The sequence below is a fragment of the Artemia sp. Qi Xiang Cuo genome, chromosome 17 (genome assembly GCF_049724085.1).
Source record: "Artemia sp. Qi Xiang Cuo chromosome 17, ASM4972408v1, whole genome shotgun sequence".
Lineage (NCBI taxonomy): Eukaryota > Metazoa > Arthropoda > Branchiopoda > Anostraca > Artemiidae > Artemia > Artemia sp. Qi Xiang Cuo.
The window spans coordinates 59060661-59074703 of NC_142810.1; the positions used below are offsets into that span (position 1 = coordinate 59060661).

The 14043-nt window shown below is 35.0% G+C and overlaps 1 protein-coding gene across 2 annotated transcripts in view; it reads right to left on the bottom strand.

Annotated features, from left to right (window-relative positions):
- Positions 1 to 14043, bottom strand: part of LOC148942414 (putative flavin-containing monoamine oxidase A) — an 87565-nt gene that overhangs the window by 60910 nt on the left and 12612 nt on the right. The gene's annotated exons all lie outside the window — the stretch shown is intronic.

The window sequence follows — 14043 nt, forward strand, 5'->3', positions numbered from 1 at the left end:
TTAAATATTAGTTTATTAATTTAACATTTAGGCCATTTGAAACTATAATATAGATTCAAGACCTCCTCAAAGATACTATTTTAGTGAGGGGAGGGGTATAGGCCAAGGGCTAAAACTTTTTCCAGGGGGAGTGAAAGGGCTGGGCAAGCCTGCTAGAAATTTGAATTTTACACTCTCCCCATTAGTGCCTTTCATTATTTTAAGAAACAGTGTTGTATGTACAAGTGCATAATTAAAAAAAAAATCGGTAGTTGTTTTCAATCCCACATTCTTATGCAAATTTTGTTTCATGCCAATTAAAAGGAAAACATTCTTAGTAAAAGTGTGCTGTTAATTAAATCCTACACATAGATAGATAGATAAAATTATTCACACAAAAGCTCTATTGGGCCATGGTGAAACACAACAAACAAGCAAAAAATACAGCATCAAAACACAAACTGACAAAACACTAGAACTGATTATTCAAGAAAATTTTCTTGATACTTCATACCAATGGTTATATATAGCAAACAATAGGAGGGACAATTTGAAAAATTCCCTGAAATTACTCTGAAGACCTCCTCCAGAAAATTGAAAATGTTTGGAAAAAGTCATCATCTGGGGGGGGGACGATGTAGGCCAAAAATCACCCGAACGATCTGACATCTAGATGGGAGGAAATGATGGAGTTCACACTAGAAAGATCACTGGAAACCCTTCCCTCTCAAGTAGTAATCAGCTGTATGCACTTCAAGAAAAAAATGCTCTGGTTCCACCCACCCCTCCAAAATAAATCTGTCATATGTACCCAAGGATACAGAATTGCCTCAACTGCATTGTCACATAATATACTTCTAATTAATTTTGACATATATAGCGGTACTTGTACTAGTTTTATTAATATACTTAAAAATACAAAAAAACAAACAACAGAGAGCAGAGCTCGTAAGGTTGGGTATGTAAATAATAGGGCATAGACAAAACAAAACATCTCGTCATAATAAAAGTAATAATAGCAAAAATTAACTTTAACAAAAAAAAACAATAACAACAAAAATCCAAGAAACAAGGAAGAAAATAAAGGAAGGGAGAAAAGGAATGCTGGTCAGGAGGGGCGTGGGATCAAAACAAACCATATAAAGAAATATATCGTAAGATTTAATATTCCATCATCAAAGGTAAATAAACAAACATTAAAAAACAATCTTTAATCCTTGTTTCTTTAAATTCAGCTGAGATTTTGTGATGGATCAATCGGAGTTTTATCATTCAGCTTATATTTATTTCAAATGAATGGCATTAGATACCTAGGTGAAAACCTTGACCTTTTGCATCTTATGAAAGGAATTCAGTAAAGTCCTGGCCCCCAACAAGCCAAACGAGAGGGCAAAATCGATAGAAATTTATTGTAGAAATAGTTATTAGGATTTTGAATTTGAAAATGCCATAAGGAAAAATTTACATCTCGTATATGTTTTAAATCTGACAAACCTAGGAAAAAGAACATCGTTTTTGTTTCAGATGCATTTTCAACTTTTGATGGTCAAAATTTCCAAGGATTCCAAGGACATAAAAATTTCCAAGGATTCTTCCCGCCCCATTTTGTAGTACCTGCAAATGTTTTAAATGCATCCAAAAGGTATTGAGATAGACAATTGGGCAGTAATTCAAATACAAAGCAATTAAAGAGTGGTAAATTATCTTTAATATGGAAAAATATTTTTCACACAGTGCACTGACCCAATATTTTAAGCAAGTTTAATCCTTAAATGACAGTGGATCAAGGATATGGAATTGTCTCGACTGCATTGCCACATAATACACTTCTAATTAGTTTCTACACAAATAGTGGTAAAATCTTTTTTTCTGCACTTATTTTTTTGCCAGATCAGGACATGGTTGAGCATTATTTCATCTGAATTCAGCCAGAAACACAAATTTTAGTGTTTTCTTTCAGTGAAAAATAGCTTCAACTCAGTTTATAACCTGTAGGCTAAAAATTTTTTTTGTTTTACTTTCAGACACTAAAGTCAACAGTTTGTATATCTAAACGAGCATTTAGAATTTTTTGTCTTGTTGGTTACACAATTGGGGGCACAATACAAGAAAGCTCTAAAGAAGAAGGTGAATTTATGCAGTTTTAAAAAACAACCACACACACAATATCAAACCTTTTACAAACAGACTGGGAACAAATTTCATTTAAAATTCCATTTTGGAAACTACTCCAAAACATTCCCAAATACTCATTTATGTCATTCCTAAAAGCGATAAGATTCTTTGCGAACAACAGACTGGGAACAAATTTCATACAAAAATTTTCAACAGGCAAAAAATTACCCATTTCATATAAAAATTGAACATAAATATACAAGAAGAAGAAAAAAGGAGAAAATCCAGCCAAGGAAGAAGAAGAATAATTTTGTGTGACTAATAATGTTTCAAATTATAATTTGTTTAATTAGTTCTTTAAATTTTGATAAGCAGAAGAAAACACTATAAAATTCTGGAAACTACTCCAAAACATTCCCAAATACTCACTTATATCATTTCTAAAAGTGACAAGACTCTCTGGGAACAACTCTCTGGGAACAATAGACTGAAACTATGGATTTTTTGAAGTGGTGTCAACAATGCTTTTGGAGGACCAGAATACAACAGGTATTTATATTCAATGATGGTTCCGATGCAAGACGTGCATAGAAAATCAATTGATCAATTAGATGATCAATTAGGAAATTTAGAAACAAAGAACTTAGTAATAGTATTTGCTATCAAGGGGAGAAAAATGCATTCCCTAATTGTTTTGTCTCTAAAAAAAAGTTGATGGATTTGGTAGTTTATAGGCTATATATCCCAAAATTAAGCTAAAGATTATCTATTCTGATTTGGTGGATTACCAAAATTTCTAGAAGGAAATGATTAAAATAACAAAGAAAATTTTCAAATAAACACATGTAAGCACTTATATAACATTGATCTACCCAGAAGCAAGCCAGATTGAGTCCATTTATATATATATTTTTTTTTATATTTTAGCACCATAGTAACTAATTGATTTTTAACTTTATAGAAAAAAATCCTGAAAAAAAGAGCAGGATAATACCAAAAAATAACAAACGGTTTTTTTGTCTCATGGAAAACTGAATAATTCTTTTAGAAGCCATGTTATCTAAGTCTATCATAGGCAGCGCGATCGCGCTGCCTAAGTAGGCTAAAGAACGATTGGCACAATGGCACTAGCACAATGGCACAAATAATACATTGGCACAATGTATTATTTTTTTTCACACCAGGGCACTTCGTATCAAAGGAGTTGTCACAGAAACTTCGAAAAAGGCTCATTCGATTGGAAATTGGAGTGGCTAGTGCCCTTTTTAATAGTCGAAAGTGATTGGAGGGCAACTAGCCCCCCCCCCCCCGCCCATCATTTCCCCAAACACATCCAACCAAAATTTTGAGATAGCCTTTTTGTTCAACATAGTTGATTTCCAGATTGAAAATATGTTTTTGAGGAGGACACTCCCCCACAACCCTCAGGGCAAGGGTTTTAAGTTATGCCCAGGGGGCATATAAGAACAATGTTGGCACAATATATCATTTAGTAATTTTTTCCCTTTAGAGCAGGGCACTTCATATCAAAGAAATTGTCTTGAAACTTCGAAAAGGACTCATTCAATTGGAAATCACCATTTCCTGAAACACATCTAATCAAAATTTTGAGATAGCCATTTTGTACAACGTAGTTGATTTCCAGAGATACATTGTGTTTTTGAGGGGACACTCCCCCACAGCCCTCGGGGCAAGGGTGTTATGTCCTGGGGGCATATAAGGTTTTTTATAGGTGTTGTTGTAGAAACTTCAAGAAAGGCTCATTCGATTGGAAATTCAAAGGGCTAGAGCCCTTTTTAATAGTCGAAAGTGATTGGAGGGTGACTAATCCCCCCCCCCTCTCACGCCCACCTTTTCCCCAAACAAATCTAATAACAATTTTAAGATAGCCATTTTATTCAACATAGTTTTAAGTTGTGGAAATTAGGTCTTTGAAGATGACACCCCCCGCCCCCCACAGCCCTCAGGGCAAGGTTTGTAAGTTATGCCCTGGGGCATATAAGGTTTTTATAGAATGCTTTGTCATAGAAACTTCAAAAAGGGCTCATTTGATTGGATATTGAAATGGCTAGTGCATTTTTTAATAGTCGAAAGTGATTAGAAGGCAACTAATACTCCTTTGAAGCCCACCATCTCCCCAAGCACATCCAATAGAAATTTTGAGATAGCCATTTTGTTCCATGAAGTTCTAAGTTCAGGAAATTATACCTTTGAGCAGGACATTTCTCCACAGTCTTCAGGGCAAGAGTTATAAGATATGCCCTGGGGGCATATAAGGTTTTTATTGAAATCTTTGTCGTAGAATTTGAAAAAAGGGCTCAATCGATTGGAAATTCAAAGGGCTAGTGCCCTTTTTAACAGTAAAAAGTGATTTGAGGGCAACTGACCCCCCTTTCACGCCCACCTTCTCCCCAAACACATTCAATCAAATTTTTAGATAGCCATTTTATTCAACGCACTTGAAAGTTTTGGAAATTAGGTCTTTCAGGATGACAACTCCCCCCCCCCCCCGCCCTCAGGGCTAGGGTTGCAAGTTATGCCCGGGGGGGTATATAAAGTTTTTTATTAAAAGCGTTGATGTAGAAACATAAAAAGGGCTCATTCAATTGGAAATTGAAAGGGCTAGTGCCTTTTTTAATAGTTGAAAGTGATTGGACAGTGACTAACGCACCTCTCATGCCCACCATTTTCCCAAACACATCCAATCAAAATTTTGAGATATCCATTTTGTTCAAAGTAGTCGAAAATTCTGGTAATTAGGTCTTTTAGGATGATAACACCATCAGAGCTCTCAGTGCAAGAGTTGCAAGTTATGCCCTGGGGGCATATTAAGTTTATATAGAAAGTTGTTGTAGAAATTTCAAAAAGGGCTCATTTGATTGGAAATTGAAATTGCCCTTTTTAATAGTCGAAAGTGAGTGGAAAGTGATTAACCCCTCTCTCACACTCATCATTTCGCCAAAAACATTCAATCGAAGTTTAGAGATAGCCATTTTGTTCAACGTAGTTGAAAGTTCTAGAAATTATGTATTTAAAGATGACGAACCCGCCAGAGCCCCCAGGGCAAAGGTTGTAAGTTCTGTCCTGGGGGCATATAAGGTTTTTATAGATAGAGTTGCTGTACAACTTCAAAAGGGGCTCATTAAATTGGAAATTGAGAGGGCTAGTGCCCTTTTTCATAGTCAAAAGTGATTTGAGGGTAACTAACCCCTCTCTCACGCCCACCACTCCTCAAAATACACCCAATCAAAATTTTCAGATAGCCATTTTTTCAATATAATAGAAAGTTCTCAAAATTAGGTCTTTGAGAATAACACCCCCCCCACCACTCAGGGCAAGGGTTGTAAGTTATGCCCTGGGGGCACAAAAGTAGAGATGGGGGTACCAGCCCCGTACGAACACATGTGCTGCCATCTACAATTTAGTTTAATGACGACGGAACATAATTGATTCAAGGATTATCGATCGAGTCTAATGTGGGTGTGTCAAGGTCAATCGATCTGTTGATGTTTGGCCACGTGCGAATGACATGAGGGATGATTTACATAATCGATGTTGGACTTATTTATTAACGAGCGTGGGGACTTATGAAACAATAAGGCTTCATTGTTTATTCAAGGATTATCGATCGAGTCTAATGTGGGTGTGTCAAGGTCAATCGATCTGTTGTTGTTTGGCCACGTGCGAATGACATGAGGGATGATTTACATAATCGATGGGGGAATTATTGATTCACGAGCATGGGGAATTATGGGGAATTGAATTGAATTTATCAAGTATTTTGGGCATCGGAGCCTTGAGCCTAGAAGACCCTGTTGAGGGGGGAACATGTTCCGGCACCTAGGTTGATCTAAAATGTCAGAAAGTTTCTGACCTAACAGAAAGTTGTCTGTAATGTCAGAAAGTGTTTCTTAGCGTTAGCCAAGGTGTAGGGACATGATTGGAACACCTTTATAAGCACTAATCTGCAATCCTATGATGTTCTGGGGTGTCTGAGAGGCCCCCTGCCTAGAGTCTTAGGCATGCTGATCAAGAATTCAAAAAATTCCTGATCAAGAATTCAAAGAATTCCTGAACTTTGAACTGCATGGAACAAAATGGCTATCTCAAAATTTTTATTGGATGTGTTTCGGGAAATGGTGGGCTATTAAAAAGGACTATTAAAAAGGGCACTAGCGATTTCAGTTTCCAATCGAATGAGCCCTAGTTGAAGTTTCTACGACAACGCGTTCTATAAAAACCAGATATGCCCCCCGGGCATAACTAACAACCCTTGCCCGGAGGGCTGTGGGGGGGGGGGATGTCATCCTCAAAGACCTAATTTCCAGAACTTAAAAATATGTTGATTAAAATGGCTATCAGTAAATTTTGATTAGATGTGTTTGGGGAAAAGGTGGGCGTGGGAGGGGGGTTAGTTGCTCTCTAATCACTTTTGACTGTTAAAAAAGGCACTAGCCCTTTGAATTTCCAATCAAATGAGCCTTTTTGAAGTTTCTACAACAATGCCTTCTATAAAAAACCTTTTGTGAGTAGAGATGGGGGTACCAGCCCGGTACGAACACATGTGCTGCCATCTACAATTTAGTTTAATGCTGACGGGACATAATTTATTCAAGGATTATCGATCGAGTCTAATGTGGGTGTGTCAAGGTCAATCGATCTGTTGATGTTTGGCCACGTGCGAATGACATGAGGGGTGATTTACAGAATCGCTAGGGGGAATTATTGATTCACGAGCGTGGGGAATTAAGAAACAATATGGTTTCATTGTTGTTTGGTTAGCTTAACCTGAGAAATTGATTTACATAATCGGCGGGGAAATTATTGATTCACGAAAAGGGAATTAAGAAACATTAAGGCTTCTTTAATCTGTGATTTACATACTCGCTAGGGGAATTTATTGATTCACGATGGGGGAATTAAGAAACAAACATGGCTTCATTGTTGTTTGGTTAGCTTAACCTGAGAAATTGATTTACATAATCGGCGGGGAAATTGTTGATTCACGAAGAGGGAATTAAGAAACATTAAGGCTTCTTTAATCTATAGGCCTGAGGGATTTATTTATTATTGTTGTTTTTGGACAAGTGCATGCCATAAACCACGTGGTGCTGTCACGAGTCAGAACACCTGTGCTGTCGACCTCAATTCACCTATCGTGAATCAATAATTCCCCTTAGAAACAACAAATTAATTTCCCTTTCTTGACAGATCAATCAATCAATGACATCATCTGTCAGACTTTAAAAATTTTCGCCTAGAAACATTTCTCCAGGAATAGATCCAGGTCATTAATGTCTTTGCCTCAGGAACATTTCTACTGGTCGAACTCCAAAGGATATTAATAACCAAAGGCCATGGAAACAATTAGGCAAGAAACATCTTAGCGATGAATTGTTTTAGCGTGCGAGAAGGTTTCCTATTAATTTGAAATGCATTAGCACAGAGATGCCAATAACAAAGGAACACGCTGAATTTGCGTTTAGGGATTATTTGGGCGAAACCGTTTTAGACAGGTAATGGAACTATTTCGGCGAAACAGATAGAGACATTTTAAAAGAATATTTTTGAAGAGATTTTAGAAGAGAATTTAATGGTGAAACTCTGTGGTCGTTATAATACACAAGTTTCATTTGAACAGTGTTGTGAGGTCCTCTAACCCAACCCCAAAGGGTTCCAATCCTCATACCCCAACCCCGAAGGAAGCCCCCGGTCCTCAAAGGTCCACCGGGCTCCCAAAGGCCCTCCACCGGTCCCCAAATGTCCCCCAGGCCCCCAACTGCCCCCCGGACACTCAAAGGTCCCCCAAGCTCCCAAAGGGCCACCGGCACCCCCAAAGGCCCACCCCAGACCCTCAACGGCCATCCCCGGGCCCCCCAAAGGCCCCTCGAGCTCCCAAAGGACCAACGGGGTCCCAAAGGCCATCCACCGGTCCCCAAATGTCACACAGACACCCCAAGGCCCTCCCTGTGCCCCAAAGGCCCTCCCTGTGCCCCAAAGGCCCTCCCCCGGCACCCCTCCTCCTCCTCCTCATCCTTCCTCCTCCTCCTCCTCCTCCTCCCACCTCCTTCCTCCTCCTCCTCCCTCCTCCTTCTACCTCCTCCTCCCACCTCCTCCTTCCTCCTCCTCCTCCCCTCCCCTCCCCCCCCCCCCATTCCCTCATCATTTTTTATACTTTTTTGTGCATTGAGACACAGAACGACCCCCTGCCCCCGGCCCCTCCCCCCTCCAAAGGTCTGATTTTTTCAAAGTTCATTTTGAATTTCTTTCATTGAAATTCAAGAGTTGGAATATTTCAGAAGTGTTTGGTTATGGTTTACCATGTCACAGTTACATGTTCTTGATGTTTCAAAGTTCATTTTGAATTTCTTTCGTTGAAATGCAATAGTTGGAATCTTTCAGACGTGTTTTATTGTAGTTTTCCATGTCACAGTTACATTCCCTTAATTTTTCAAAGTTCATTTTGAATTTCTGAATTTCTTTCATTGAAATGCAAGAGTTGGAATATTTCAGTAGTGTGATGTCGTGGTTTACCTTGTCACAGTTACATTTTCTTGATTTTTCAAAGTTCATTTTGAATTTCTTTCGTTGAAATGCAAGAGTTGGAATATTTCAGTAGTGTTTGGTTGTGGTTTACCTTGTCACAGTTACATGTTCTTGATTCTTCAAAGTTCTTTTTGAATTTCATTCGTTGAAATGCAAGAGTTGGAATATTTCAGTAGTGTTTGGTTGTGGTTTAGCTTGTCATAGCTACATTTTCATGATTTTTCAAAGTTCATTTTGAATTTCTTTCGTTGAAATGCAAGAGTTGAAATATTTCAGTAGTGTTTGGTTGTGGTTTACCTTGTCACAGTTACATTTTCTTGATTATTCAAAGTTGATTTGAATTTCTTTAGTTGAAATGCAAGAGTTGAAATATTTAAGTAGTGTTTGTTTGTGGTTTACCTTATCATAGTTACATTTTCTTGATTTTTCAAAGTTCATTTTGAATTTCTTTCGTTGAAATGCAAGAGATGGAATATTTAAGTAGAGTTTGGTTGTGGTTTAACTTGTCACAGTTACATTTTCTCGATTATTCAAAGTTCATTTTGATTTTCTTTCGTCGAAATGCAAGAGTTGGAATATTTCAGTAGTGTTTGGTTCTGGTTTACCTTGTCAAAGCTACATTTTCTTGATTTTTCAATGTTCATTTTGAATTTCTTTCGTTGAAATGCACGAGTTGGAATATTTCAGTAGTGTTTGCTTGTGGGTTACCTTGTCACAGTTACATTTTCTTGATTTTTCAAAGTTCAATTTGAATTTCTTTCGTTGAAAAGCAAGTGCTGTAATATTTAAGATGTGTTTGGTTGTGTTTTACCTTGTCAAAGTTACTTTTTCTTTATTTTACAATTTTCATTTGAATCTCTTTCGTTGAAATGCAAGAGTTGGAATATTTCAGTAGTGTTTGCTTGTGGGTTACCGTGTCACAGTTACATTTTCTTGATTTTTCAAAGTTCATTTTGAATCTCTTTCGTTGAAATACAAGAGTTGGAATATTTCAGCAGTGTTTTGGTGTTGTTTACATTGTCACAGTTACATTTTCTTGATTTTTCAAAGTTAATTTTTAATTTCTTTCGTTGAAATGCAAGAGTTGTAATATTTCAGTAGTGTTTGTTTGTAGTTTACCCTGTCACAGTGACATTTTATTTATTTTATATTGTTAATTTTGAATTTCTTTCTTTGAAATGCAAGAGTTGGAATATTTCAGTAGTGTTTGGTAGTTGTTTACCTTGTCAAAGTTACATTTTCGTGATTTTTCAAAGTTCATTTTGAATTTCTTTCGTTGAAATGCAAGAGTTGGACTATTTCAGGAGTGTTTGGTCGTGGTTTACCTTGTCACAGTTACATTTTCTTTATTTTTATAAGATCATTTTGAATTTCTTTCATTGAAATGCAAGAGTTGGAATATTTCAGTAGTGTTTGGTCGTGGTTTACCTTGTCACAGTTACATTTTCGTGATTTTTTAAAGTTCATTTGAATTTATTTCGTTGAAATGCAAGAGTTGGAATATTTAAGTAGTGGTTGGTTGTGGTTTACCTTGTCACACTTACATTTTCTTGATTTTTCAAAGTTCATTTTGAATTTATTTCGTTGAAATGCAAGAGTTGGAATATTTCAGTAGTGTTTGATTGTGGTTTACCTTGTCACAGTTACATTTTCTTGATTTTTCAAAGTTCATTTTGAATTTCTTTCATTGAAATGCAAGAGTTGGAATATTTCAGTAGTGTTTGGTTGTGGTTTACCTTGTCACAGTTACATTTTCTTGATTTTTCAAAGTTCATTTTGAATTTCTTTCGTTGAAATGCAAGAGTTGGAATATTTCAATAGTGTTGGGGTCTGGTATACCTTGTCACAGGTACATTTTCATGATTTTTCAAAGTTCATTTTGAATTTCTTTCGTTGAAATGCAAGAGTTGGAATATTTCAGTAGTGTTTGGTTGTGGTTTTACCTTGTCACAGTTACATTTTATTTATTTTTCAAAGTTTATTTTGAATTTATTACATTGAAATTAAATAGTTTGAATATTTCAGTAGTGTTTGGTTGTGGTTTACCCTGTCACAGTTACATTTTCTTGATTTTTCAAAGTTCATTTTGAATTTCTTTCATTGAAATGCAAGAGTTGGAATATTTCAGTAATGTTTGGTTGTGGTTTACCTTATCACAGTTACATTTTCATGATTTTTCAAAGTTCATTTTGAATTTCTTTCGTTGAAATGCAAGAGTTGGAATATTTCAGTAGTGTATGGTTATGGTATACCTTGTCAAAGTTACATTATCATGATTTTACAAAGTTCATTTTGAATTTCTTTCATTGAAATGCATGAGTTGGAATATTTCAGTTGTGTTTGGTCGTGGTTTACCTTGTCACAGTTACATTTTCTTGATTTTTCAAAGTTCATTTTGAATTTCTTTCATTGAAATGCAAGAGTTGGAATATTTCAGTAGAGTGTGGTTTTGGTTTAACTTCTCAAAGGTACATTTTCTTGATATTTAAAAGTTAATTTTGAATTTATTTATTTGAAATGCAAGAGTTGGAATATTTCAGTAGTGTATGGTTGTGGTTTAACTTGTCAAAGTTACATTTTCTTGATTTTTCAAAGTTCATTTTGAATTTATTTCGTTGAAATGCAAGAGTTGGAATATTTCAGTAGTGTGTGGTTGTGGTTTAACTTGTCAAACTTACAGTTTCTTGATTTTTTAAAGTTCATGTTGAATTTCTTTCGTTGTAAATCAAGAGTTTAAATATTTAAGTAGTGTTTTACTTGTGGTTTAACTTGTCACAGTTACATTTTATTGATTTTTTAAAAGTTCATTTGAATTTATTTCGTTGAAATTAAAGATTTTGAATATTTAATTAATGTATTGGTTTTTTTTACATTGTCACAGTTACATTATATTGATTTTTAAAAATTAATTATTTATTTAATTTATTTTAATTGAACTTTTGTTATTGTTTAATAAGTGTCTGTTTTTGTTTTAGCTTGTCACAGTTACATTATCTTGATTTTTCAAATTTCATTTTGAATTTCTTTCGTTGAAATGCAAGAGTTGGATTATTTCAGAAGTGTTTGGTCTTGATTTACCATGTCACAGTTACATTTTCTTGATTTTTCAAAGTTCATTTTGAATTTCTTTCATTGAAATGCAAGAGTTGAACTATTTCAGTAGTGTTTGGTCGTGGTTTACCTTGTCACAGTTACATTTTCTTGATTTTTAAAAGATCATTTTGAATTTCTTTCGTTGAAAAGCAATAGTTGGAATATTTCAGTAGTTTTTGCTTATGGTTTACCTTGTCACAGTTACATTTTCTTGATTTTTCAAAGATCATTTGAATTTCTTTCGTTGAAAAGCAAGAGATGGAATATTTCAGTAGTGTTTGGTTTTTGTTTAACTTGTAAAATTTTCATGTTAATTTATTTTCTATGTTATATTTTAATTACTTTATTTTAAGTGATATAGTTGTAATATTTAAGTAGTGTCTGGTTTTTGTTTACATTGTCACAGTTACATTTTCTCGAATTTTAAAATTCATGTTTAATTTCTATCGTTTAAATTCAATAGTTTTAATATTTAATTAGTGTTTGGTTGTGGTTTACCATGTCAAAGTTACATTTTCTTGATTTTTCAAACTTTATTTTGAATTTCTTTCCTTGAAATGCAAGAGTTGGACTATTTCAGTAGTGTTTGGTTTTGGTTTACCTTGTCACAGTTACATTTTCTTGATTTTTCAAAGTTCATTTTGAATTTCTTTCGTTGAAATGAAAGAGTTGGAATATTTCACTAGTGTATGGTTGGGGTTTACCTTGTCACATGTACACACATGTATACACATGTACACACAGGTGCTTATCATGAGTGCTCATGATAAGTTAACCTAACCTCTTCCGGTGAGTATGGTTAGGTTAGACTAGATTCAGTTAGGTTAGATTAGACTAGGTTAGGTTAGCCTACGTACGCTTCACTTAGGTTAGCTTAGGTTAGGTGAGAGACATGCGAAAAGTTAGGTGTATGATTAGGTTAGGTTAGGTTAGATTAGGCTAGGTTAGGTTAAGTTAGGTTAGGCTAGGTTAGCCTACGTACGCGTGCGTACGTAGGCTAACCTAGCCTAACCTAACTTAACCTAACCTAGCCTAATCTAACCTAACCTAACCTAATCATACACCTAACTTTTCGCATGTCTCTCACCTAACCTAAGCTAACCTAAGTGAAGCGTACGTAGGCTAACCTAACCTAGTCTAATCGAACCTAACTGAATCGAGTCTAACCTAACCATACTCACCGGAAAAGGTTAGGTTAACTTATCATGAGCACTCATGATAAGCACATGTGTGTACATGTGTATACATGTGTGTACATGTGACAAGGTAAACCACAACCATACACTAGTGAAATATTCCAACTCTTGCATTTCAACGAAATAAATTCAAAATGAACTTTGAAAAATCAAGAAAATGTAACTGTGACAAGGTAAACCACAACCAAACACTACTTAAATATTCCAACTCTTGCATTTCAAAGAAAGAAATTCAAAATGAAGTTTGAAAAATCAAGAAAATGTAACTGTGACATGGTAAACGACAACCAAAAACTCCTGAAATATTCCAACTCTTGCATTTCAACTATAGAAATTAAAAATTAATTTGAAAAATCTATAAAATTTAACTGTGACATGGTAAACCATAACCAAACACTACTGAAATATTCCAACTCTTGCACTTCAACGAAAGAAATTCAAAATGAACTTTGAAAAATCAAGAAAATGTAACTGTGACAAGGTAAACCATAACCAAACACTACTGAAATATTCCATCTCCTGCTTTTCAACGAAAGAAATTCAAATTATCTTTGAAAAATCAAGAAAATGTAACTGTGACAAGGTAAACCATAAGCAAACACTACTGAAATATTCCAACTCTTGCTTTTCAACGAAATAAATTCAAAATGAGCTGTGAAAAATCAAGAAAATGTAACTGTGACAAGGTAAACCACGACCAAACACTACTGAATTAGTCCAACTCTTGCATTTCACTGAAATAAATTCAAAATGAACTTTGAAAAATCAAGAAAATGTAACTGTGACATGGTAAATCACGACCAAACACTTCTGAAATAATCCAACTCTTGCATTTCAACGAAATAAATTAAAAATGAACTTTTAAAAATAAAGATAATTTAACTTTTAAAATGTAAAAAATTAAAAGACACTTATTAAATTATACCATTAGTTAAATTAAAATTAATTTAATAAAATATAAATTTTTAAAAATCAATAAAATGTAACTGTTACAAGTTAAAACATAACCAGACACTACTGAAATATTACAACTCTTGCATTTCAACGAAAGAAATTCAAATGAACTTTGAAAAAATCAAGAAAATGTAACTGTGACAAGGTAAACCACAAGTAA